The sequence below is a fragment of the Nycticebus coucang genome, chromosome 18, assembly GCF_027406575.1.
Source record: "Nycticebus coucang isolate mNycCou1 chromosome 18, mNycCou1.pri, whole genome shotgun sequence".
In the NCBI taxonomy this organism is placed as follows: domain Eukaryota; kingdom Metazoa; phylum Chordata; class Mammalia; order Primates; family Lorisidae; genus Nycticebus; species Nycticebus coucang.
Genome location: NC_069797.1, coordinates 31,745,226 through 31,753,369, shown reverse-complemented (window position 1 = coordinate 31,753,369; position 8,144 = coordinate 31,745,226). Strand labels below are relative to the sequence as shown.

General features: G+C 43.5%; 1 protein-coding gene across 1 annotated transcript in view; it reads left to right on the top strand.

The window, feature by feature from the left end:
• The first annotated feature begins 546 nt into the window (after positions 1-546).
• TAOK1 (TAO kinase 1) overlaps positions 547-8,144 on the top strand; it is a 156,704-nt gene continuing 149,106 nt past the window's right edge. The window contains exon 1 of the mRNA XM_053570912.1: positions 547-678. The gene's annotated coding sequence lies outside the window, so the exon portion shown is untranslated. The remainder of the gene's footprint in view (positions 679-8,144) is intronic.

Sequence of the window (8,144 nt, the reverse complement as noted above, 5' to 3'; positions counted from 1 at the left end):
GGAGGGGAGTGGTGTTGGGGAAAGGGGGGGAACCTGGGCAGCGGCTGGGCTCTGTGGCTTCAGGGCTCGGAGAGAGAGAGGGAGGGTGGCAAAGAGAGTGAGTCGGAGCCGCCGCCTGCCTGAGGGGAGAGGAGGGGGCCCGCTCGCCCTGCGCCCTTCGCGGGCCGAGAGCACTAGGCACCCGCGAACCTCTGAGGCCTCCGGCCCCCGGGGACCCCGCCCCGCCGCCCGCCGGCCGGCCCGCGGCCTCTCTTCCCTTTGTGAGCGCCCCCTTCCCAGGGGTGGTGGTGGTGGCGGAGGGCTGCGCGTGGGCCCGCCCGCAGGGGGCCGCGGCGGGGGACCGAGAGGGCCTCGGCTGTGTGAGGACGGGAGGCGGCCGAGGCCCGGACCGGTTCCCCGAGGCGGCGGCAGCTCCCGGCACTTCCCCGCGCCATCTTAGCCGAGCCCAAGCGCTGAGAGCGCCTCCTCGACCCTGGTCGTCCCCTCGCCCCCCCCCCCCCCCCGCCCCTTGTCGCAGAGCTTGGGCTGGGCGGCTCGCTGGGGCTCTGGGGGGGGGGCGGCGGTCTGTCGCCGGGCCCCCTCCTCTCCTCCTCACTCCTCGCCCTCGGGCGTAGCGGCCATCGGAGCGCTGCGGGGGGCTGCGCTTGCCTACTCCGCCCCAGGACTGTAGGCGAAAGGGTAAGGACACCTCTGCTTTCGGAGAGGGAGACATGGAGGGGGGCGGGGAAATTCAGCCCACTGTGGAAGAAGGGAGGTGGGGGTGGGGTGGGGGAGGGAGACAGGGAGGGTCTGTGATTCTGTGGGTGGGGTGAAGAAGCTGGTGTGCTGGACGCCCTCCCTTTTTGTGGGGCGAGAGGCAATTCCATTCCTTTTTCCTGAGGGTCACCGGAAGGGGTGGTGGAAAGGGTTGTTTCGAGGAAGGTGTGGCCCTCTCTGGGAGACTGGGTTGATGTGCACCCCGTTTTAAAGGCGCGAGGTCCTTTTGCTCCTCCCGCTCCTCTTTTGTAGTGTCTGTGTATTCTAGGGAAGGGAGACTGCTCTGGGTAGCCTATTGGGTGGATCCCAGTCTACCTCAGGAAATCTGTGTCCCTATTCTGTTGGGATCATGGAAGCGTTTCTCTCCCCCTACCCTTCCCCCTTCCCCATCCTCTTAGTCTACTGCAATGCTGCAAAAGTCCAAGGCAGTTTCTTCTTACACAGACCCATCTATACACTGGAGGGAGGAGGAGCAGGAGAGGAAAGTAATGGCGCTTCCCTTGGAAAGGTTACTCTTTTTCCTTTGGTTTTAAATCGATGACAATTCCGTTTTAATACAATTCCCCAGAGATCTGTCCATGGGAAGTGTATTTGTTCCTGTTGTTATTGTTGGGGTATATGGCCTCTTGAGAGGGATTTTTCTCGTGTTACAACAGTTTTGATGCATCTTTTTGAGAGAGATGTCTGAATTGACATTTTTTGTGAGCAGGTTGAGTTTTTCGTTAGAAGTCTAATAAAATAATTTTGTACCTCTTTATTTTCCCTCTTTTTTTTTCTTGCTATGACTTTCGTAGTTCCAAGAATTATTTGCGATTCTTACACAGGCCGTCTGATGGCATTTCTTCCCCAATTGTGAATTTTTAAGGATAATACTATTTTGTGTGATATTGTAATTGGAGTTTTCTGAAATTGATTAGGTTACAAACCTGTCTCTAGTAAATGCTTTCTTATTAATCTGCCTAATTATGCTATGGTTGATCTGTAGTTGTAGTCATTTATGACTTTTACTTCATGTCATATTAATTTTAAAGCAAATCGTCGAATCTAGTTTACAATAGTGCTTGTTGGTTTGTTCTTAGTAGACTAGAAATAAATAAAAATAAAAATTTTAACATTCTGGAAGTGTGTTGCCAAATGCTTCTTTTTTTTTTTTTTTTTTGAGACAGTGTCTCAGTGTGTTGCCCTAGGTAGAGTGCTGTGGCATCACAGCTCACAGCAACCTCAAACTCCTGGGCTTAGGCGATTCTCTTGCCTCCCCCTCCCGAGTAGCTGGGACTACAGGCGCGCCTGCCACAACGCCTATTTTTTGTTGCAGTTTGGCCAGGGCTGGGTTCCAACCCGCCACCCTCAGTATATGGGGCCGGCACCCTGCTCGCTGAGCCACAGGCGCTGCCTGCCAAGTGCTTTTTGTGACCAAAGAGTAGTTTTGATGTACTGTCACTACTTTTCTTTCTTTTTAAGTGTTTAGATTTACTGGTTATGTGATTTCAAAATATCCCATATATGAATTTAAATAGAATTAATTTTTTTCACAAAGTAATGAAGATAACTAAAATGTCTACCGATACAAATTGTCTTGATATTTTACTAATGGGTTGTATTTAGTGTTTAAGTTTTACTTACTTATTTTTAAATACCTCCAAATGCTATATCTACATTTTATATTGTCATTAAATTTTGTCCAATAGAGCTTTTCTGGTGTATTTGTTGCATTTTGAAACTTGTTTTCAAGTTTCAAAGTAAATCTTTGAGGTTTCAAAGCACTGATTTACTTATTTTATGATTTTAATTTAGGAGACATGGTATGTTAAATAAGTTTTATTATTTTTTCCTCAGAAAATGGAGTTTTGTTTGCCTTCTTTATTCTCTTTTAATGTTCATCTCAAATCATTTAACTTAAACACTATTCATTTGAATCCTTATCGTGTACAGTTTTCTCCTATATGGCAAATTATGCTATGTCTAGTTCTCTATATTATGGTTTGTTGTTGATAATTAATTTGTAAATATAGTATGTGTAAATCGTAGCATACTGCTCAGTAAAGAAAGACTGAATCTTGGAAAGATGCAGGCAGAGAAGAATTATCAAAAAAGGCTACAAAATTTAAGGATGTACACAGGTCATCATAAGTTAACTACTTGCTGTATTTCAGCATGCTGTAACTAAGGGGTACTCTTAAGGACAGCTGTGACTCTTTTTTTTTTTTAATGGATTATTTATTTATTTATTTAGAGTGTGTGTGTGTGTGGTTTTTGGCCAGGGCTGGGTTTGAACCCACCACCTCTAGCATATGGGATTGGCACCCTACCACTTTGAGCCACAGGTGCCGCCCGGACAGCTGTGACTTAAGGATTTTCATTTCCATAGCTGGTAGGAAGTCTGCCTAAAAGTGGTAGAAGTATTTTTGTGATTAGATAAATACACATTTTGTTTCTCTTCCTGTTTTTCTCAACTGTTAAGGATAAATACATTATTAAGGAAAAGCGGCCTAAGGGTTATTTCAGATGATGCTGATGCCACTGTCAGAAAGAAAATACTGAATGCTATTAGTCTGAGTTGATTCCAGATTAGTATGGCACTTCTTATGTTTCTGAGTAGTTCATCTGCAAAATGGCAGAGTACATCACTTCCTGCTTTTTGCACAACTGGCTCTTTCTCTGGATTCCCTTTTAATGACTTAATTTCTGGCATTCTGATATCTGATTTGTTCATTTGGTTATAATTCTCATGTTTTATAGATGGAAGAAATTCTAAGAATCAACTCATTTTAAAGGCTTTGAATAGTTAAGTTTAAGTTTAAGTTAAGTAATAGTTTAAGTTTACCTTGATAGTACCAAAACATTGCTTCCAAACTGAAGGGTAGTATCTCAAATTTAAGCTTGATGAGGTTTTAGAGAAACACAGCAGTGTACAAGACCAAATGTGTGAATAAACTGAATAGAAAATAATATTGTATTTTCTGTAATAGAGATTTTGGAAGAACTATGAATATGGCAATTAATTGAATGTGTGTTAATATAAACCAAGCTTTCTGTATATAAAAGTATATACATGATTTTTAGTCCCATATTATGACAGGCGATTCTCTTGCCTCAGCCTCCTGAGTAGCTGGGACTACAGGTGTCTGCCACAATGTCTGGCTATTTTCTGTTGCAGTTTGTCCGGGGCTGGGTTTGAACCCACCACCCTGGGTATATGGGGCTGGCACCCTACCCACTGAGCCATAGGCATCGCTCAAGACTGGATACTCTTAACTAATTATGACAGTATAATTTTTTAAAAGAATTTTCTGGTTCTGGACGACGCCTGTGGCTCAAGGAGTAGGGCACCGGCCCCATGTACCAGAGGTGGCAGGTTCAAACCTGGCTCCGGCAAAAAAAAAAAAAAAAGAATTTTCTGGTTCTTAGCCACGCGGTGGCTTACTCTGTAATCCTAGTACATTCAAGACCAGACTTGTGAGATGTGAGACCCATCTCTAAAAATAGCTGGGTGTTGTGATAGTTCCCTGTAGTCTGAGCTACTTGGGAGGCTGAGGTAAGAGGATCGCTTGAGCCCAAGAATTTGAGGTTTCTGTGAGCAATGATGCTAGGGCACTCAACTGGGAGGTGACAGAGTGAGACTCTATCTCAAAAAAAAAAAAAAAAATTTTTTTTTTTTCTGGTGGTTAGTAGACATGAATTCTTAGTAAATCCAGACATTGTTGAGAATTATCTTTTTTTTTTTTTAATTGAGTGGGTCTGTAGAAAGAGATTAATTGGTTTTCATGTTACTTGGAAATAATTTTTGTGTTTTGCATTTGGCTGATTTGTATGTTAAATCAGTTACCATTTTTCATTTGTATCTCTTTTTGGTTATCAGTAATCTCTGTTGCTTATAACAATTAATTGTACGCATACTAACTTAACCATTTTATTTCATTATATTTTATTTTATTTTATTTTTTTGGTCATTTCTTCAGGAAAGATAACCTTTTAGAAGTCAGGAGCTTTTTGGTATGTATTAGTTAAGGGCTAAACCTTTTCAATAAAATGTTTTCTAGTCAAGACCTGCATTAAGTTGAGATTGTTTAAATAAAGTGCCAGGGAATGCTAGGTGGCAGAGGCTAGTGGATTGCTTGAGCTCAGAGTTTGAGCCCAGCTTGAGCTAGGTTAAGACCTGGTCTCTATTAAAAGTAGAAAAATTAGCCTGGCCTGGTGGTAGACACCTGTAGCCCCAGCTATTTGGGAGGTTGAGGCAAGAGAATTGCTTGAGCCCAAGAGTTTGAGGTTGTTGTGAGCTATGATCATGCCACAGCCGTTTAGCCAGAACAAGAGTGAAATCCTATCTCACAAAAATAAATAAATAGAGTGCCAGTATATGTTTATTTGCCTTTAGGCTTCTGTGCTTATTTATGGCTGGGTTTTTTTTTTTCTTTTTAATTTCTGTAGAGACAGGATCTTGGTCACCCAAGCAGGAACTGCTGGGCTCAGGTGATCTTTCCATTCAGCTTCCTGTGTAGATAGGATTACAGGCATATAATCCCTGCCATGTCTGGATTTTTAAAAAAGTATTCTTTTTTCATTTTCTTTTTAGCTTTCTTTTTTTGTTTTTTCCTTTTTGATGAAATGCTAAAAAGATATTCTTCAAGATTTCCTATCATGAAGTGTGAGAAGATATATTACATTGTTGTTAAAATCTTTTGATTTTTAGCAATAAAAATTGATATTTAATTTAATTAAGAATGTCTTATGTTGCCCGTCGCCCTGGCTCACACCTGTAATCCCAGCACTCTGAGAGGCTGAGGTGGGTAGATTGCTTGAGCTCAGGAGTTGAGACCAGCCTGAGCAAGAGCAAGACTTCATCTCTAAAAATAGCTGGGCGTCGTGGTGGGCGCCTGTAGTCTCAGTTACTTGGGAGGCTGAGGCAAGAGGGTCACTTGAGCCGAAGAGTTTGAGGTTGCTATGAACTATGATGTCACAGCACTCTAGCAAGGGCGACAAAGTGAAATTCTGTCTCTCTCACACACACACACAAAAAAAAAAAACAGATAAAGAGAATAACTTGAGCCCAGGAGTTTGAGGTTGCTGTGAGCTATGATGTCATTGCACTCTACCCAGGGCAACAAAGTGAGACTATGTCTCAAAAAAAAAAAAAGTCTTACACTTTGTAACAATTCCACATTAAATGTTTTTTGAAACATAATCTCTCTCTGTCACCCTAGGTGGAGAGTCATGGCATCATAGCTGGCAACAACCTCAAACTCTTGGGTTCAAAAGATGTTCTTGCCTCAGCTCCTGAGTAGCTGGGAGTACAGGTGTCCTCCACAAGGACTGTCTGTTTTTAGAGCCTCTTGCTCAGGCTTGTCCTGAACTCCTGAACTCCAGGGATCCGCCCACTTCAGCCTCCCAAAGCGTTAGGATTACAGGTGTGAGCCATGGCAACTGGCCCACGTGAATTAAAAAGTTGTATGGAGGCTGTATGCTGTGGCTCATGCCTGTAACCTAGCACTCTGGGAAGCCAAGGTGGTAGGATTCCTTGAGCTCAGGAGCTGGAGACCAGCCTGAGCTAGATGGAGACTCCATCTCTACTTAAAATAGAAAAATTAGCTGGGTGTGTGGCAGGCACCTGTAACTCCCAGCTACTTGGGAGGCTCATGAAAGAGGATTGCTTGGACGCAGGAGTTTGAGGATGTTATGAGCCTAGTTGACATCCCTGTACTCTAGTCAGGGCAAGAGAGTGAGACTTTGTCTCTGCAAAAAAAGAAAAAAGGTAAAAAAGAAAATTCAACCTGAATTGGCTTAGCAGAAGCAAAAACAAAAGGAGGTTATTGCTCATATACCGGTTTCTTGCTTCTGAAAGAGCTTGATCCAGGTGACTGCTAATAGGTCCCTGAGTTACATACTTCTGTCTAGTACAGCTGTTCTCAACCTGCGGGTGGCGACCCCTTTGTAACAATGAAAATACATTGAGGCATTAGGAAGGATGAGAACCACTGATCTAGTAGAAAAGACACTCAGTTTCTCTAATAACCGGAACAAAGTTTCTCAAATTTAATCTTACTAGTCTTGAGTAGTGTGAGTTGGTCATGTGATCACATGCCCATTCCTGAACCAGTCAAAAGGTGAGGGGAGTTAAAGGCATATGAAATATACATAGTGATTGGCTGGGGTAGGGGGATTACTTGAGCCCAGGAGTCTGAGGTTGTGAGTTTGACTGAGGCCATGGCACTCTAGCTTGGGGCAACAGAGTAAGACTTTGTCTGAAAAAAAAAAAAAAAGGTTTATGAATGAATATAGGGAGTCTAATAATTAAGAATGAATTGTACTATATGATTTAAAGTTGGATTTATACTTTTGGAGTCTGACATGTTTTTGAAAGAAATGGTTAAGAATATTAAGATAGCTTGGGGCGGCACCCGTGGCTCAGTAGGGTGCCGGCCCCATATACCAAAGGTGGTGGGTTCGAACCCAGCCCCAGCCAAACTGCAACAACAAAAAAAAATAGCTGGGCATTGTGGCGGGCACCTGTAGTCCCAGCTACTCGGGAGGCTGAGGCAAGAGAATTGCCTAAACCCAAGAGCTGGCTGGAGGTTGCTGTGAGCTGTGATGCCACTACACTCTACCGAGGGCAACAAAATGAGACTGTTTCTAAAAAAAAGAAAAAAAATGTACTTCTGGCTCAGTGCCTCTGGCATAAGCAGCTAGGGTGCCAGCCACATACACCAGAGGTGGTGGGTTCGAGCCCAGCCTGGGCCTGCCAAACAGCAATGACAACTACAGCGAAAAAATAGTTGGCCATTATGGCAGGTGCCTGTAGTCCCACCTGCTTGGGAGGCTGAGGCAAGAGAATCACTTAAGCCCAAGAGTTGGAGGTTGCTGTGAGCTGTGATGCTACAGCACTCTACTGAGGGCAACATAGTGAGACTCTGTCTCAAAAAAAAAAAAAAGATATCTTACTAACTTTGTACCTGTAATGGAGTACCATGTGGTACTTAATACTAATAGGACGTCTATGAGAGGTTTTCCTTTTCATTGTTAAGCCTGTCCTAAGGAGTGAAATTTCCTTTTCCTTTGGTACTTCATTTGTTTATTTATTTTTTATTTTGGGGGGAGAGAAAGTCTAACTTTGTTACCCTTGGTAGAGTGCCATGACTTTTTTTTTTTTTTTTTTTTTTTTTTGAGACGGTCTCACTTTGTCACCCTCAGTAGAGTGCTGAAGCATCACCACACACAGCAACCTCAAACTCTTGGACTTAAGTGATCTCTTGCCTCAGGCTCCCAAGTAGCTGGGACTATAGGAGCTGCCACAATGCCCAGCTATTTTTAGAGATGCGGTCTCGAACATGTGAGCTCAGGCAATCCACCCGACTTGGCCTCCTAGAATGCTAGGATTACAGGTGTGAGCCACA